This window comes from Lissotriton vulgaris, chromosome 7, assembly GCF_964263255.1.
Source record: "Lissotriton vulgaris chromosome 7, aLisVul1.2, whole genome shotgun sequence".
Taxonomy (NCBI): Eukaryota; Metazoa; Chordata; class Amphibia; order Caudata; family Salamandridae; genus Lissotriton; species Lissotriton vulgaris.
This window is the reverse complement of record NC_141695.1, coordinates 1,076,308,513-1,076,327,832: the sequence shown is the minus strand read 5'-3', so window position 1 is coordinate 1,076,327,832 and position 19,320 is coordinate 1,076,308,513. Positions and strand designations below refer to the sequence as shown.

Below are 19,320 nucleotides of genomic sequence, written 5' to 3'. Positions count from 1 at the left end.
CCTGAAATACTTTTTGTGAATTCACCTCCTTTGTCTTTTTCAGATCTTTTTCAGATCTCAACAACAGAATGGAAGATTGCAAGTGCCACAGAGGCCCAAGGAAAAGAGGTGATAGATGGCCAAAGGTGGACAACTCAAATCATTATATATAATCCAAAATTGGATTGATCAAGTGCAAATAGATAACGTCTGAATGTTTTTGATTTTTATTTTTAAAAAGGGTTCCTTTGCTTTTTGGTGCCCCTGTGACTGCTGAAGGAAACTGAAAACAGAAATCAAAAAAATTACTTTACTCCCATTCCTTCTTCAAGAGAATAGAGCTTCAGTGTATAAGCAAACATTCTTCCCATGGCTGAACAAGTGGAATTCAAGCTTACTATTTCTTAGACCAATAATGTGGACTCCTTATAGAACACAGGAGGATTTCTTGATTCAGGATCAAGTGGAATAAATGTGAAATAATTAATCTAACTTTGTCCCATGAATCGTCAGATTGAGTTCAGAGATCCACTTCCTTTTACTTGGGAGCTAGCATTCCTTCGCTGTTTGGGAGTTTGATATCTACCATGTTATTAGTTAGTGTTTGATATTGGGAGCTGACGAAGCTCGAATGAAGAGGATTTCAAGTATTCCAAAAAATCATTGCATTTGATGGTAGAGATACCTTCGCCAGTCTAGGAGATGCTGGCTTAGATAAAATGGAGCAATGCTTGTGCAGGTTTTTTGGACTCCTGCAACTCTGATTGTAAACAATTTGTCTTTGTCACCGAAATGTTTGTAGTTTTTCTTAATGATTTGACTTTTGTGAGAAGTAAGGGCAATTTCGATAGTCTCCATACACATTCTAGCTTATAAATATCTCTTCTTTTGTTGCTTAGATCGTAGGAAACCCATTGCTGTGATAGTCTCTGTTGCTTTAGTTTTGGTACTGCAACTGAGTCAGCTGCTTATGAGATGAGTTTGTTGTAAGTTGCAGGCATGAAGTTGATAATGCCAATTTAGAGGTTAGTGTGCTTTTTTGAGAAATGAGAACATTAATTTGTTTTTAAAGATCCGAAAAGTGGCGTGGCTAAAATGGCGGCGAGCTAGGATGCGTTTTCTGGAGCTCCTGCACGCAGCCCGCCAACAACAGCATCGATGGCACCAATGTGAGTCGGGACAGCAGACTCTCCTGGAAGACTCTCTCTTGGCATCGGCGACCCTGGTGCCGGAGGGGTGAGCGGCAGTGGTTCCTGGCGCCGGCCGCCGGCCCGGCTCAGAAGGAGGAAGGCTGCTCTACACGATCTGGGCAGCGGCGGAGGCCGAGAAGGAGGGGCGGCTCGCATCCGCGACCGTCGAGGCTGGCATCGATTGCACGGGCCTCCGCTGGTTTGACCCGCGGGTCGATCACAGCGTCCTCGGTGTTCCGTGCACCTGCCTCAGAGGCGCTGAAGTGTGGGATCCACAGGCGGTGGCAATCCCCACCTGCACTGCCGAGCTGAGTTCCTGCCAAGGGGCCAGAGACCGGGCGCCCGCTCAACCAGACCTGCGGGACTGAGGAGAGGCCTTCCCTCCCCCATGCTCGCAACAACAGCTCGGCCCCAGCGGCCCTTCACCACCATAATGCAGTCCCCCATAACAGCGTCAGCGGCAAGGCTGAGCCCCCTGTCCAGCGCGGGGGTGACGGACAGCGGAGTGCGCCGGAGGCGGGAAGCGCAGGAGGTTTGGAGCAGCTGACACCGATACCATAGCAGATCGAGGCACCTGTCGGGCCTAGGGAGACACACAATCGCCTTAGTGTAGAGCAAGTGGCAAGCGACCCACGCACACAGAGGAAAGAGCCCGAAGGGGAGACTTGTAGCATCACCAGCTTGCGGCCTACCCAGAAGACCGCCGCCATCTTCCTTCAGCATAGCAGGCCCAGCACGATCCCTATCCTCGATTTACGGATGGGCGGTGCCCCGGGGACAGGGGCACACCAGATTGCAGGGGGGGTGGCCCTTTACGCCAGGCCTCAGCTCTGAAAACACCCCTGAATCTGCGGCGACCGAGGAGGTCTGTGGCTGAGCTGGACGCCCGGGCGGTGGGCACCTCCCCTCAGATGGGTACGGGGACACACAGGCTCATCGGACGGGGCCACCTCCCTTGCACCGGCGATGCGAAGATGCGATCCCCCCCGCCTGACGCAACACGACACTGCGACTGTGAGGACCCACTGCGGGCCGCAGTGGCCTCCTCACTACGCACCACGAGGCCTGTGCGGACTGGAGCAGGCAGCTTTTGCAACACGACGGACCGGAGTGGAGGACTTGTCGGGACTGTTGCCCTCTGATCTGACCCGGTGTAGCGGCTGGAGGCTACTTGCGGAATGGTGGAGAGGGGAGGCTGTGAGCTGGTGCTCAGGAGAAGGCTGTGTCAGGAAGGGGACCCTGGGAGCATGCTGGCCTGGTTGCGGGACCTCCACCGCCGCCGCACCAAGCTCAGAACCCATATAGCCAAGGTGAGCCCTTTCGACAAGTGGGGTCGCGCCCACTCCACCCGGAGGCTACCGAAGTTGGGGGCTGTCCTCACTCGGGGCTGGTCAGTAGCGCCTCTCTCTCATTTACTTGTGACTGAAACGACTTCGAGTCAGACAGCACTCTCTGGGAGCACCAGGCCAGTCGTTCGCAGAACGCTCCCTAACAGGGGCTGCAGGCGGTGGGGATCCACCATAAGCTTAACAGCAGCATCCACACGACTATGACCTCGGCCAGGATGAGGAAACAGAAGTCCCTGAAGGACATCTTTGGAAGAACGCAATCCACCTCCGACGTACCAACCACAGCTTCGCAGATGGCGACCCCGAGGGCTCAGACAGACGCCGGAGGTGAGCTCATCACTAAGGCTTTCTTGGAGTCACTTTTCAATACGCTCCGGACAGACATACAGACCGTGAAAACAGACCTCACTGCTGAAATGCGGGAAATCCGCAGAGATGTGGACAATGTTGGCGAGCGCGTTGCCACCCTTGAAGGTAACAGCGACACTGTAATGACGGAAGTGACCATGCTTCAATAAGAAGTTCTTCATCTGCAGGAACAGCACTTAGCTGTCCAGACCCACTTGGAGGATTTGGAAAATAGGTTACGTCGCCATAACATCAGGATACGAGGGGTGAGAGTCTCAGATGACAGCCGAGATCTATTTGCCTTTACGGAGGGCCTCTTCCGCCACATTTTGACTGCTCCCGCTGATGCTACCTTTGTCATAGACAGGGCACATAGAGTCGACCCTACTCGGGCACCAAACACCCCACCTGCTGACATACTTGTTTGTTTGCAAGACTTTAAAACTACAGAAGCAATTCTCTCCAAGGCATGGTCCCTCCATCCCATTTCCTATTAAGGGCACTCACCGGTTCTTTACCAGGACTTGGCTTTGATTACCTTACAGCACCGGCGGCAGTTTCGCCCAGTCACGGAGCACCTCCGACAGCAGAACATCACTTATTTTTGGGGACTTCCGTTCCGACTTATTTTCCGTTTCAACGGCAAACTGCACCAGATACGCTCCTTCATCGACCCATGCCGATTACTGAGACTGGCAGTACCCACTGAGGAAGATGATCAGCGGAGCAAAGTGTCAGAGCCAGAGAAGTCTCCCTCTGGATGGCAGCGACCTAAGCGGCGTCGGCGCTTCCGAAAACCGGACAAGCAGGACATAGAGAGAGGCCAACAAGACTTGCTCGCCTTGGCCACAGATGCACTGGCTAAGTCGGGCCCCAAAGCCGAGTGAGGATGGGAAGGCAACTTGTACCTGAAAAATAGACTCTCAGTCCAGGGGCGGGCGGCGGGAGGGTTCCAGGCTTTCCCCGCTTGGTCACACTATGGGTCCCACTTTGACGACCTCCCGGCTCCTTCGGGTGGCACTGCTGCCAGAACTTGGTTACTTTCCGTGGACTAGGTTTTTTGTCTCTTTTTTAGATTTTTGTCAGATTATTAGTCCTTGGGGTTTTTCTTATATTTTTGATTTTTCTGTTTTTGCCTGGGACATTCTTCTTGTTGGGACTGTTTGCAGGGTTTCTTTTGATGAGTCTGGGTCCCCTCGTCCCCCACCCCGGGGCACTACACACATATAGTCTTCACTTACTCCACTGGCCACGTCGCGCTTCCCTGCATAGTTATGGATCTCTACTGACTGCCGCGGGCAGCGACGCGGGCAGTGACGTGCACAGCGCTCCACCTCGATTCAGGATCACTGAGGACACACAATTCTCTTAAAATCCTTACCCTCAATGTCCGAGGCTTGAATAACCCAGTCAAGCGCAGGGCCATACTCCACTATTTAGAAAACTCTAAGGCCAACATATGCCTACTTCAAGAGACCCATCTTCTCCCCAAAGATCATCAGAGACTGAGGGCTAGGGCATTCCCCACACAACTGTTTTCTTCTAACACCACAAAGACAGCGGGGTGGCCATCCTGGTTTCCCGTTCCTTCCCGGGAGGGTCTTACAGAAAAAGGCGGAGATTAGGGGCCGCCTTTTGACATACCAATTTTCCTTAGGGGACTTGACTTTTGTTGTTGGCTCCATCTACGCTCCCAACGAAGGGCAGGTAAAGTTCCTACACACGGCCTTACGGGAGGCAGCCACTGCCCCAGATAGGCATCTGTTGCTTGGACGGGATCTCAACGTTGTGTTTGACAACGAGCTAGACCGCTCCTGTCAGAGAACGGCGCAGGCCGGAGTCCTTCCGCCTTCAGGGCGAGCGCTACTCCAGGAGCTAGGATTGACTGATCTCTGGTGCCACTTTTATCCTCGATCTCGCAGCTACATCTTCTACTCCGGGGCTCACAAAACTTACACCAGTCTGGATTATCTCCTCGGTTCCCCCCTTTTTCAAACCCATTCAACCAATGTAGATATTCTAACTGCCTCACTCTCAGCTCACTCCCCGGTGTTAGTAAATTCCATATCCTGCACACACCTCGCGACACACTGCTCCAGCTCCCACCAGTGGTTGCTCAGATCCAGAAGGCCATTACGGACTGTAACTCCCACAACGCTAACATAGATACCTCTGTGGCTACGCAGTGGGCGGCCTTAAAGGCAGTCCTTTTGGGGGAATTTATAGCGATTTCCTCGGCCCACAATCGAGATAGAGAACGCAAGAGGGCAGACCTCACTTAGAGAGTCTTAGAACTTGAACAACTCCACCAGAGGACAGGGGCCTCTAGAGCCTGGCGCCAACTCTGCATAGAACGGAGGCAGCTCGCAGCCTTAGACCAAGATAAAGCGGAATATGCAGCACTCCGGCTGCAACACTCTTATTACACCGGGAAGGGGTAAATGTAGCCGCCTCCTCGCCAACAAACTTCGTGAGGCCAGGCAGCAACAAGGGGTCCAGACCATACATACTATGGCATGCGAACCTGTAACAGACAATGCGACCATAGCTGAAGTCTTTTGAGACTTTTATGCCGACCTCTATGCCGGAGACCCTCTTGATCTCTAACGTAGCGCGGAATACATAGCTTCTGCAGGCTTTCCCTCTCTCTCCCCAGCACAGACAGACCATCTCGACAGGGCCATACAGGTAGAAGAGGTCATCTCGGCAATTTCCCATCTCAAAGTGGGTAAATCACCAGGTCCGGACGACTATTCAGCCACCTTCTACAAGACTTTTTGCAACCAACTGGCCCCCATCTTGGCACATCTATTCAACAACTTCGAACACACAGGGGCAAACCCGGGTGAGATGCTGTAGGCAGCAGTGGTCGTCATTCCAAAGCCTGGTAAGGATAGGACAGCTTTCAGCGCATATCGACCAATCTCGCTGCTTAACATAGACATCAAGCTCTACATGAGCATAATTGCGACCCGACTGGCGCCTTATATGGCACAGCTAGTTGCACCTGACCAAGCCGGGTTTATTCCCCAAAGGCAAACCAGTGAAAACACTAAGCGTATACTACATCTCATTGAAAAGGCCTCCCGCACCCAAGGTGAGTACATGCTTTTAGCTATTGATGCGGAGAAGGCCTTTGATTGGGTCCACTGGCCTTACCTGGAGCTGGTAATGATAGCGGTTGGCTTCGGGGAGAAACTCCGAACCCGCATCCTGAATTGCTATAGGTTGCCAATGGCGACGGTCCGCATTAACGGCCACATGTCTTCCCGGTTTCCCATTAGGAGGAGCACTAAGCAGGGGTGCCCCCTGTCTCCCCTCCTCTTCGCACTTTATATGGAACCACTGGCGTTCAAAGTCCGGCATCACCCGTTGATAACTGGGATTAAATTCGGGGGAGATACCCACACCATTAGTCTCTACGCTGATGACATCCTGCTGTCCCTCTCGGATCCGGCCACTTCTGTGCGCACCCTCTTCATTGAGCTACACAACTTCGCTCAGGGTTCAGGCTTCAAAATGAATATGGAAAAATCCTTGGCCCTTAGTCTCTCCCTTTCCCCGCACACTCTCAACCCCCTCCAAGAGGAACATCCGATGCAGTGGTCGACTGAGACAATCCTGTATTTGGGTATTCAGCTTGCGCCTACTATCAAAGCCACTTCAACAATAATTATTCCAAACTCCGCAGCCGCGTTAGGAAGGAGCTGAACAGATGGAAATACTGCACAATATCCTGGCTGGGTAGGATAGTGGCCATTAAAATTACCATACTCCCCCAAATATTGTATTTATTTCAGACCCTTCCCCGCCGACCCCTGTGGGCTGGATCCAACAGATACAAGCGGACCTTTCACGCTTCATTTGGCATGGTCGTAAGCCGCGTTTCTGACATCAGGTGGCCATTCTTCCACCGGAAGAGGGGGGTGTAGGGGTGCCCGACCTCCAATCTTACTTCCATGCTGCCCAGCTTAGATACCTTGTAGAATGGCAGAGGCCGGAATCGGAAAAACACTGACTGTTTCAGGACCAGGCAGACCGCTGCAGGGGATTACCTTTCTCCATAAAGGTCACCGTCCAGCCTACCTATATGCCTCATACATCACAGGCACCATCTTGGAATCCTGGCATCGCACCAACTTCCATGCACAATTGACCACATTCCCATCTCCTCTCACGCCGCTGTGGGACAACCCGGAATTCCAACCTGGCACGGAAGCCCGAGCCTTTCAAGCCTGGCGTTTTTCCCCCTGCAGGTCCCTGGGGCATCTCTTTGATCTAGAGGGCATCATCCTATTTCCACAGTTGAGGGAGCATTACGGCCTACCCGAGATGGAACGCCTTGCATATCTTCAGGTCCGGCATTGGGCACTACACCAACACATTAAACCACAGGCACAATGTTTACTATCCCCTTACGAAAAGTGGCTGATAACCCGTACCTCTGACAAAAAAACCATCTCAGACCTCTATAAGATGCTCTTAGGCCCCAATACACACACCTATAATGCAGGTCGCGCTAGATGGGAGAGAGACCTGGGAAGGTCCCTGACCCACAAAGAATGGGAGGGTATCTACTATAGGGCGCGGCATTCAGTGTATCATGTGGGCCTCACGGAGACCCTGACCATAATTGTCACCTACTGGTACTATACCCCGGAGCGGATACACCGCTTTGACCCACGATGCAGTGACCTATGTTGGAGGGAGTATGGAGAAAAGGGCACACTGGAACACGTCCTCTGGGGCTGCGCTCGCATACAGCCATATTGGTCACAGGTACTCGTTGAAATAGACCAACATCTAGACACCCAATCACCCCGCTTTCCCTCTTACATACTCTTGGGTTTACCTAACCCTTTAACATATCCACTCAAATCCCGACTGGGTTGCTTGATAGCGATTGCTCTAGGAGCGGCTTTGCAGAATATACTGCTCCACTGGTGCACCTCCCAACTTCCTACGCTCTCTGGCAAGCTTCAGAGGCTATGGATGGTATTGGGCATTGAGAAACTCACACTTACACTAGCAGGGAAAGGATCGGGATTCCCGGAGTTATGGTGGCCTTTTCTGACACTCCTGGTGTCTGAGTTTCGAGAGCTGACATGCCCAAGATACCTCCGGCTTCTCAGTCTCCCTGATAAGCAGATACCAGAAGACAGCTCGGCAAAGAATCGTAAACGACGCTGCTGATCAGTGGATTGTCTTCCCCCACTTCCCTTCCTTCCCCTATTTTTTTTTTCGGTGGACGAGGGGTGGGTGGGAGGGGTGGTGCTCGGGGTGGAGGGTTAGTTGGGGGTCCTTTCTCTTTGTCTTGTTATTGCTGCACTTGTTGACCCACTCCATGCTTATTACCTGCAGGTGATGCCAGCTATTGCGACTCATATGTCTCATTTGTATGTTGCTAAGGGGAGCAGAGGGTCTTGTTTGTTATTCTCTGTGAAATTCTTTGAAACAAATAAAAGATTTAAACCATAAAGATCCCAAAAGTTTCTTTTCAGTCTATGTGAGTCTGGTTGAGAGGCAATAATTGGGAAAGGGAGAGTGAGCAGGAAAGGTACAAAATAATGGTCAAACCAGTACATTTCTATTACAGAGCGGCACTTGAACAATGGCAGGATTGGCAATGATGAGATCAACAATATGGTTTTTCTTGTGTGTAGGACGAAAGGAATGCTGCTGTAGGTTGTGCAGTTGGAAAGCAGTTAGGGATTATGGCAAAGTGCACTGTGGCATGGCCATTAGATACCACAATGCTTCTGGTCTACACATAATATTGGGCTGTTAAAATTAATTTCACACAATTGGTCTATTTAATTTTCTTGTAAAGCACTGTAAGAGACGCACAAATTATACCAATGGCATACAAGTAAAATATCATATATTGGCTGGAGTATGTATTTACACCACCACATATTTGACAATATATATGGGTTAGGGAAGGGGCACCATTATACTCTTGCTGGGCTGCAGTTTAAAATCAAGACACCAACAGTTGGAAAGAACAAATGCTAGTGCAGTGATGATAAAAATAAGTTTAAGAACTTTTTCCATAAACTGGAAGGTAGTCAACTGGTTGAGGCACAATACACATCTTTTTTTAACAACCTTTCTTTTTCAGTTAAATCACAAACATTACAGCTGTTATGAATGACAAAGTGGGTACACTAACAGATGCCATTGGTACACGGAAGTCTACAATTCTCGCATCAGGACCCGTATAATACTCTCTAACTCTCCAGACAGTTGGCGTCTAGAACGAATATAAGCATGCATTATGACCCAAGACACTCTGGTTATAAAAAACCCTCTTCACCTGTGTCCTCCCCATCAGTTTCAACATGCTGTGTATCCTCGCCTTCAGAGGAGATCATAGTCACCTCCGGATATAGAAATACATTATACACATCCTTCCCAACAGCAAGATCCTCAATTAGCTTATCATCTTGCCTGGCTAGTCTCATGAGAGATTCCTCGGCCATGGACGGACCACTCCAGTACATCACTACACCAATGAGTGAAGTCAGGGACTCTTCAACCCATCCAGGTTATAGCTATGGATGGCCAGGACTAGTGCCAAGTGAAGAAACCTACATACCATCTTCTTGCCCCTGGATGCCTAATATTACCCAGGAGATACTGAGGTGAGTGCACAAAAGGTATATGGACTCTCCTCTAGATCACCCCTATTAAACAGTCCTGTATGCCCACACAGTGCTAAGCTAAGTTCATGAAGCCCGCTCCGAGACCACACCTGAGGCAAGTGTTCGGACGTGTTGTTGACGGTCTGTGGGGGCATGGGGGTAAGTTAAGTCCTATGTAAAAAATGATAATGCACCAGCTTAAGGCGAGCATTACAGGAAACAGTGTGTGCGAGTTTATTGACTATTAACCAGTCCCCCTCGGTGAGCAGAGCGTTCAGGTCTATGTCCCATGCCAATCGTGACCAGGGGAGAGGGCCCTTCACATCAGAACGCATGGTTCTGTACAATAACGAGATCAAGGGGTGACCCGTCTCACACGTCAGGCCCTCTAGAGTATGTGAGGAAGCAGGGGCGACTGCTTAGCTTAGTCATGTTACCCTGGCTATTTCTGTCAATCCTGCATGATGAATAAAATGACATAGGTCCAAGATAAAATGTGAGCCGAGCCTCCTCAAATGTAAGGAAGATCTCACTGGCGTAAAGGTCCCTGAGTAGCTTATACCCACTGTCATGCCATGCTTGAAATATTATCTGCCAAAAGTCAGACTGGTTTTAATATCCACAGCAGGAGCTCCCGGTAAAACGGGCCTTATTTCAGCACTGTCCGAACGAATCTATGCCAAAGTATTGCCGCTGGCCTAACTGTGGGGCTTCCAAAGGTAGTCCAGAGCCCTCCATGAGGAGCTGAGGCAAGAAGGCAGTATCAACCCTAACAGCCATTAAGTACTTTTATCTGATCGGTCAAACCACTGCGCAGTGTTTTGTAGTTTGGCCGTAAAATAATATATCTAACCGCTGTGATTCCAACTCCCACCTCAAATCGTCTTGTCAATATACACATAGCAACTTTGCTGTGCTGTCCTGCCCACATGAGGGATATAAGGGGGATGAGAGCAGTTTCCCAATGGATGTCTTTGAACAAGTTGCAGTGCAACGTTTCAAAGACAGAGGTTATGCTCTTTGGCGAGGCTAAAATCTGCTGGGCTCCTGACTGGTGGCCTCTAGACCTAGGCCCAGTCCCTGAGCCTAAGCAGATAGTCAAGAACCTAGGGGTCCGTCTGGAACAAGAACTCAGCCTGAAGCAGCATGTTACCAACATTGTGGGGTCCTGTTTTCGAACTATAGGACTACTGCGCAGAGTTTTTCCACTGCTTCCAGACACTATTAGAAAGACCCTGGGGGTAAGGCTCTGTCGGTAAGGGGACCGAAGATTTGGAATGGCCTCCCCCTCCAGCTTAGGCAGCTTGAAAATCATCTGGCCTTCAGGAAAAAGCTGAAGACGTTTCTGTTCCAGGTCTAACTTTACAGTCTCAGAATTGGATTGCAGTTATGTAACTTGTTCTCCTGTAGGTTCGGCAGTCATAAAGCGCGGAGATACTCCCCTGGGAGTCTAATCTAGCGCTCTACAAACACGCAAAATAAATAAATAAAATAAATAAATAAGGATGGAGACTAACTTCTTAAAGACCTTGGCTGGGATTAAGGTCAAGGGACTCTGCAAGATGTACAGACATCTGGGGAGGAGGAGGACCATTTTGGTTATGTCTAAACGACCCATTGATGACAGAGTCAGTGTGCGCCAAATCATGACCGAGGACTTCAACCCTCTATCACCTTCTTCAAGTTGAGACAAAGCTGTTGCTTCCGGGTGTGAGACACTAACCCCAAGATAGCAAAACTGAACTCGCTCGAGGAGAGTCCCGACCAATGCAGTCAGGGGGAATACCATGGATTTGGCTTGGTTTCAGTGGCAATCAAATATCTGGCCAAATTCATCCAGGAACTGAAGTAATGCCGGCACAGTGACACAAGGGGAACCCAAGCAGAACAAAGAATCATCTGCATATAGGGATATCACATGGCAATTGTTACCAGAACGGATGCCCCATTCATCCAACTCCTGACGCATCCAAATCGCCAACGGCTCTATAACCAGCGCAAACAAGAATGGTGAGAACGGCTGCCCTGACGTGTTCTTCGGCCCAGTGTCCACTTCTCACAGGGATAGTGGCAATATACCGACTTCATGAGTCTCCAAAAGGACATCCAAATGTTTCTGCATCAAGGTTGCTGAAAACATTTGGTTTAGTTTGGGTAGAAAACCACCAGTACCAGGAGCTTTCGACCACTTTAAGAGGAAATGTTTGCAGGGCTGCCATAAATTCCTCCAGGTTCAGATGAGAATCCAGTGTCTCCCCAATCTCAGGATTGAGACTGGAGAGTCCCACTGAGGCCAGAAAAGGAGCAAAGCATTTTGTGCCGACAACAAGGTCCGTTACATAAACTCTCCGTAATGGCACTGGAACATTTGTACTATACATGCCATAGATATGACTCTAGCGCCCTCTGGAGTAGTTAAATGGGTCACCAGCGAGGGGGTCCAGTCCCTACGTAATATCAATGCTAAAAGTCTGTAGACCTTGTCTCCTTCCCTATGCAGTCGCTATTGATAATAGCGCAGGGTGTACTTATCCAGCCGGACCCAGAGTTATCACAGCCGTCTATGGATCGCGAGTTCCCCTCTATGCAGTTCAGGGTATATAGAGGTAGCCGACCAGTGGCGGCTTGTGCAGGTAAGTGCGATGGGGTGGGGCGGGGGGGGGGTTGGAGTGACAAACGACAGAATAGGGAAGATAAATAAATAAACCCACTTACCTTGTGCTCGCTGCATTACCACTCGGTGATGCAGTGAGCACAAGGTAAGTGGTTTTATTTATTTTATTTTTCCTATTCTGTTGTTTGACACTTTCACCCCCTACCCCACCGCGCTTACCTGCATGGACTGCCACTGTAGCCGACTGCATACCCAGTAAGTCCGTCTCTTCCTGACGATTGTCCATGTGGAGCTGGCAAGGCACCCCGCATTTAAGACCTAAACAAGAGCCCCTCAGTACAGCCTTTAGGGCTTCCCACTCATTGAATCTATGTGTAGTGGAGGCCCAGTTTGCATCAAGGTACTCTGTGTGGGTGTAAACCAAAACCTTGGACCCTTCTGGGTCCTCCAGTATGTCTGTCAGCAGCCTCCAGGATTGCCTCAGGCTATGGTTGACCCCCCAAATTCAGCTGGGGAGGTGCTGGGAGTTGTCAGACAGAAACCTCACCAAGTGCTTGACCTCAGTGTCCTCTAGTTGTGAAAGTCCCTGAATGAGCACCCTATCTAGTCTGCTGTAGGTGTTGTGCATCAGGAAGTGACATGTGAATGTCTGCGATGAAGGGTGAGCCAGGCTACTGTGATCTTGGAGGCCAATATTCACCTAAAGCAAGATGTCAGTCATGTGAGGTTTCATCCCAGTCCTCTGTGGTTGCCTATCCATGTGAGGGTCCAGGACACAGTTAAAGTCACTCAACCATATCAGTGGAGAGTCCACAGCACAGGACATCAAGTCCTGCATAATATAAAAGAACTGTGGGTCATCATTATTGGGGGTATAGGAGTTCAGTATGGTCAGCTCCCTACTGTCCAAGGTATCTTGCACTAGGGCATACCTGCCACACACATCAGCATCCGTGTAAGTGAGGGAAAAAGGGACCCCTTGCGCCAACCCAAATCAATGTGCATACCTCGAATAAGAGAGTGGTAAACTCAACCCCCCCACTTTTTAGCTAGTTTTAAGGCCCTAGTGCCGTCCAGGTACATTTCTTGGAGGCACACAATTTCTATTTTGTTGTGCCTCAAATAAGAGAGTACTCTATACCTTTTTACGTAGGTCTCCAGGCCCTGGACATTCCAGGTGAATATTCTATAGTCACCCAGCAACATCCTAGAAGTTTGCAGTAGGATGCTTTCTCACCCATTGCGTCATTGGGTGCTGTACCAACTTAATCACAATACCTGTGCACAAACTAAGCAAAAAACACCTCCCTCTCCACCCACCCACGGGGAACTAAAGTGACTAACGAAGCCCACCCACAGTTGTGCCAGGACAGACACAACACCCCAGTCGGTCCAACAGCGTCCCAATTAGTTATGTGAACCAGCATGTCCTCCACCAGCCAGGCATATGTGCAATTATCTCTGTGATAAAATCTATAACAAAAAATCCCTCGGACAAAGTACAAGTACCCCCCATCGCAGAGGAATCACAGCTGTGAACAGTCCATCCTTTCCCGCCCTATTAACAGGAAGCACAGTTTCAGGAGGGCATGCCCAAATGTTTTAAAAACAAACCACTCACCACACACACACACTGCTCTTAAAACTCAAACTAGTTGCACCCAAGAATAGCGCTAGCGTGCCAACCCTCATCGATCCCCGGCCTCTTGATCTGGGATGACTTGATCCGGAATTATGTCTGATGTTGGGCTCGGGCCCTCAAAGCTGCCCCCTCTGAAGACATATGTGTGGGAGAGACTCCCTCCTCCTCCGATGGTGCTGCGAGGGTAAGGTGCATAGCACCACCCTCCCTGATTTGAACTCCACTGGTACCAAAGGGGACAAGTCTGGATTGTTGAGCCCAGGGCTGGGCCGGCCATGACCTCCATGAATTCATGTGCCCCAGGCCCGACGCTGGCTACCTCCAGTGTGCGAGACCGCTGGTTCATCTCTAACCTCCAATCACTCCCATACCTCCTTTGGCCGGTCAAAGAAGTGGGCTTTATCATTGAGTAAGACTTTCAATCTCACTAGATACAGCAGCATATATCGCAAGCCAATGATCTCAATTTCTGTTTGACGGCTTTGAAGGATTTACGTTGGTCCTGCACCTGCTTCATATAATCTGAGAAGACAACTATGTTGTTTTCACAGTATGGGACCTCTTGGTCACGTTCCGCTCTCAGTATGCAGTCTCTGTCCGATAATTATGTATTTTAGTGATGATGGCCCTGAGGGAGGCGAGAGCTCCAGGGCATGGCGTTCGTATCAAAGCCCTATGTGCTCTTTCAATTACAGACAGGCCAGAGAGGCCCCATGGTTTCAGGATTGTTTGGACCCAGTCTTTCAAGAATCATTCTGTGGAGAAGCCCTCTGACCTCTCAGGAAAGCCCAGGACCTGGATATTACTGCAACAGGAGCAGCCTTCTGCATCATCTGCCCTCCGACTGAGCTCCACTGCAGTGGTAGTCATCGTGGCCATCTGGCATTTTAGGGTTGCCACCTCCCCCCTTAAGGGTCGCAATGTTAGATTCTGCAGTGGTGACTTTATCAGTAACTTTTCAGAGAGATGCTCTTAATAAATTGACATCTATAGAGACAGTAATAATTTGGTGTTCCAATGCAGTGCAAGAGCCCTGTATGGCTGCATGTAGGTCTGTCCTAGACAGCTCAGAAGCCCCTTACCACAGGTCTCCCATCTCAGTGATGTCCGACTATCTTGTCAACCTTTGGGCTGCCTCAGTGTGTTGTACTGTATAATAGCCATCCGTGCACCCCTGTATAGGTTGAGGGGCACTGGGATGAAGGATCAGAACCAGTGCATGCATGGCCCTTGTTAGACCTGGCACCATTGGCGTGGGTCCCCCTTCCATTGTTGCTGTTGCCTCATGTATTTTTGCTGGTGTTAAATGCTTTGGGCACTGTGCCGCTGCTGTCCAGTGCCACAGTGCAAATGCTCCCCATTGTAAATTGATGTATTAATCAGTGGTTCTATGTTTGGCCATTTGGTTTACTTGTCAGACCTTAGTACAGTGCACTGAGTGTGCCCAAGGCGTGTAAATCCAAATGCTGCTGGTTGTGCCACCCACAGAAGCAGCCTTGTAAAATGTGTCTAAGGTCTGCCATTGCAGAGCCTGTGTGCAGTCTTGTAATGTCATGCTGACTGGGCAAGTGCACTTGCCAGTCCCTAAACCTTCCATTTTCTTCATATCAGTCACCCCTATGGTAGGCCCAAGGGCAGGGTGCACTATAAGTATAAGGTAGGACAATCCCTTATGTGTGTGGCATGTCCTAATAGCGAATTACAACTATTTTTGTTTTTCGCTACTGCAAGGCTACCTGTTCTCCATAGGCCAGAATGGGCTGTTAGAATTATTACATTTTATAATCCTAACTGACTCAGAACATGGTAGAAATTTGAGTTTAGTATGCCTGAACTCAGAATGATAAAATACATATTTTAGTGAAGTTGGTTTTAACATTCTGTGTTTGCAAATACCACTTTTAGAAAGTAAGTATTTGCTTGTCTAACCTTTCAAGCCTGACTCTGCTAGGTTGTGTATTCCTTTGTCTGGTTTTGTGAGTGACAGGGCTGGGGGATTCCAAGAGACAGAATGAGTCAGCTCAGTGGTGAATAGAGAGATCTAGATGGGAGGAAGGAGTTGCACCTGAACCTTGAATAGGGCTGTGCCTGCCTTCCACAATGCTGGCTCCACCTCCTGGGGTGCAGCTGATGTATCTGTCCTGCACTGTGAAAGGAAAGGAGAAGTGCTTCAGAACTGGTTTGGACTGGGCAAATGCCCTTCTCCCCTCAGAGAAAAAAGGATTTTGGGGTATAAATATTGGGACCCTGATCCCATGAAATTAGATCACTTTTGGACTACAAGAAGAAACCTTTACTGAGGAGAGAAACCTGAAGAAACTGAGGAGCGACTATTCCCAAGCTGAGAAGGATTGGGAATAGGGGGTCGCCGCTGTAGTCCACGCATCGAACCGAGAACTACTCGCATCCCCGAAGAAGCATGCCGCATCTGGAAGATCTTCACGTCTTTATTTCTTTGCACCTGAACTTTGCTGCATTTCCCTTGCTGCGACATTGCTTGTCGTGCAAGCGCAACGCAACCTAAGGTACACTGACGCAAAGTGTTGCATCATAAGAACTGAACGTAACTAAGCTAAATCTACCATCTTAAAGTAACGGTATTGTGTATTTTTGTTGTTATGGTCTTATGGTAAATCTATATAAAGTGTACTTATTTTTTATATAAAACCTTGTATGGTGTAAATCTGTAGTAGTGTCACTGGGTTACTGTATGTGGTCACAAATGCTTTACACACTGCCTCTGAGATAAGCCGGTCTGCTCGTGCCAAGCTACCAAGGGGTTGAGCAGATGTTATTTTAGGAGTGTAATCCCCTTATCCTGACTAGAGGCAAGGGTCCCTATTTGTCACAAGTGCCTACCTGTGCCAACTAGAGACCCCCAAATCTAACAGCCCTGATGCCAGTTGGTCAGGATTATCGTCAGTACCACAACAGGGCCCAGCAAGTGCCCTGTCAGCGTTCCCCATCAGGAGGCCCCCCCCCCCCGGGAAACCATCCTTGTGGCTTTTGATGATGTACAGCAGGGAAGAGTGCCCTCCAAGTCCAGGAGAATCTTCCAGTTATGTGGGTCCTGCACGGCAATACAACAAACCAACTCAGGGGAGAAATGGTAGGCCCGCCAGCCCCCCACAACTGAACAGGTAGGGAGGGGACTCAGCAGGACCTCAAGCATGCCAGGATATAATACCCCTGCAGACAGCGCAGCCGGGTAGTGACTTAACCAGCGGGCAGTAACCTAAGGTCACGTTATACTGCCATCAGGGAAACCACGCTGTAAAGGGGCACACCACAGTTGCCGAAGTTGGCGTGTGATCAGGGGAATCCCCAAGAACAGGCCTCGCTGGGCAGGTTGTTTAGCCTCCAGAGATGGGTCGTCACAGAAGCAGTCCATGGTGACAAGGGGCTGAGATGCTCCTCCAAGACCAGGGTATGCACAGAGGGAGGGTCAAAGAGCCCCCCAGGTAATACGGCTGCCGTCGTCTGAGGCAAAGGGGCTCCCCAGGGCCGGGGCCATGCAGAGCAGGAGGAACAAGCATGCCTGCAGGGCAGCTGAACATGCCGATTAGAACTACAACAGCCGGACTCACCGATGTATCCAAAGCACAAGGTGCTTTGAGGAGCATGTGCACCCAAGCCGTAAAGGAGACCATAAGGTGTCAGAGGAGAGCCCGGAGGAGCAGACCCACTCACCAGTCCCACTAGGGCATTGCTCTCAATGTGCCCATTGGTGTCTGCAGCGGCTTGCGTCGCCACCAGGCCGGGTCACGTTGTCTCCATGCCAGGTCTGAGCACAGCCACCAGCAGATATGCTTGCACGTGCCCCCGGCACCTCAAGTGCACAAAGAGTCCTGGTGGGTTCTCTAGAGTCCCACCAGAGGACTGGTACAATGTCTGTAGGCACCCACCGGGAAGCACCGGCCACAGCCGGGGACAGCAGCCAGTTGTCAGAGGTACTGCAGGCCCCAGCAGCTCTCACCTACAGCTGTGTCACGGGCTCCCAGTCCACCAATGTCATTCCCACTATCAGTGTTCGCCCTGAGTGGGCACAGTCAACATCAACCACACTCGTCTCAGGTAGGGGCTGAGGTTCTGCACTCGCCCCCCGGGACTCTGCAGACATGCCATAGGCCCAGCTAGGCAACTCAGATGAAAGACTCCACTTCTGCATAAATTCACAGATGGCAATCAGGTACTGTACGAGGGCATATTGTGGCGCATCACAGCTGCTTCAGATGCACGGGATAATGTAGGATTATGGGGACGTTATCAACTGGTTGGCCAGGAGCTCACGTCCTGTCGGCCATGTTCCCAGGCCACCCCGCCCCCTCCTCAATACACATCCTGAGCTGGCATGCTAACAACCCTCCTCCTGTAAAACAGTGGCTTGGCCCCTTGCAGCAGGAACGCTTGGGTGTCATCAGCAAGTAGACACTTAGCAGCAATTACACCAGGCAGGGCCAGCGGGCAAAACAAACAGCAGCCTTTGCTACCACTGATTCAAAGAGCAACTCTAATCTTTCTGGCTCCAAACTCAGCAAAAGGTAAAAACTGTTCCAGTACCGACAGATGGGAAGATACATCATCATTTATAGGGGAACGGCTAGGTGAAAAGCCAGAGCTCCTCCAGATAGAGGCTGGTCAGAGCAATTTTGGATGAGGGACCCAGGAAAGGTTTGGTGTAAGCATATAACACGCAGGGTAGGAGGGTCTCAGGGAAGTTTAAAGACCTGCCCAGATTAAATCCCCTATATCTAACATGAACAACCAAAAAGAACCTGGGGGTCTACTGTTGAGTAAACTTTATACTCTGAAGTGATAAGACTTTTGCCCAATAATTAAGTGCAAGGTAAAATACCTTTCAGTCTTTGATACAATGCTCATAGTCCAACACACATAAACACCAGTAACAGTAGGTGCAACCCAATGTCCAGAGATGGATTCCCATCAAAGTCTTGTTAATGATCAATATTATCATCACATTTCCCTGGGAATTTGCTGGTGCTTATACCATGCCTGCTAATAAATGAGGACAGTTTTTCTTAGAAATGTTTGGTGGCATAACCAGACATTTATTGTGTTGGAAGGGGTACCCATTCCCAAACCAATAACCCACTTTCTAAAAACTCGCTACAGTGCTACCAGAGTCGAAGGTGTCATCTCCATTAACTGGCTGCCTCGATTATATTTGAACAGTGCACCTTCTAAAACTGTGCAACACATACAGTGAGGCTGATCACATAGTAGCCCAGCATGAGCGGTTACTGAGGGGAATGCAACATCTTTAGTCGGGAAACGTTAGGGGCTTTATCAGGCTACAAGTTACCTCATCAGATTACATTTCCAGTGTAGACTGAACTGTTTTTTGATTTCAAGATTTGGGCAGCCTGCTTTGGAAACACTGTCTTCTTGCTATGATGCCTTGCGCTTTGGTGATGTTACTTTTTCAACCCCAACTACCACCACATGCAGTGGCATTATGCTTTGTCCCCGGCATGCAGTGATATTGGGTGCAGAGTGTGTCATCTGGCTACAGTGACAGCACCAAGCCGTGCAT

General features: G+C 49.8%; 1 protein-coding gene across 1 annotated transcript in view; it reads right to left on the bottom strand.

Moving 5' to 3' along the window:
* The window catches only part of NME5 (NME/NM23 family member 5), a 110,703-nt gene that overhangs the window by 68,120 nt on the left and 23,263 nt on the right, over positions 1 to 19,320 (bottom strand). The window lies entirely within an intron of this gene.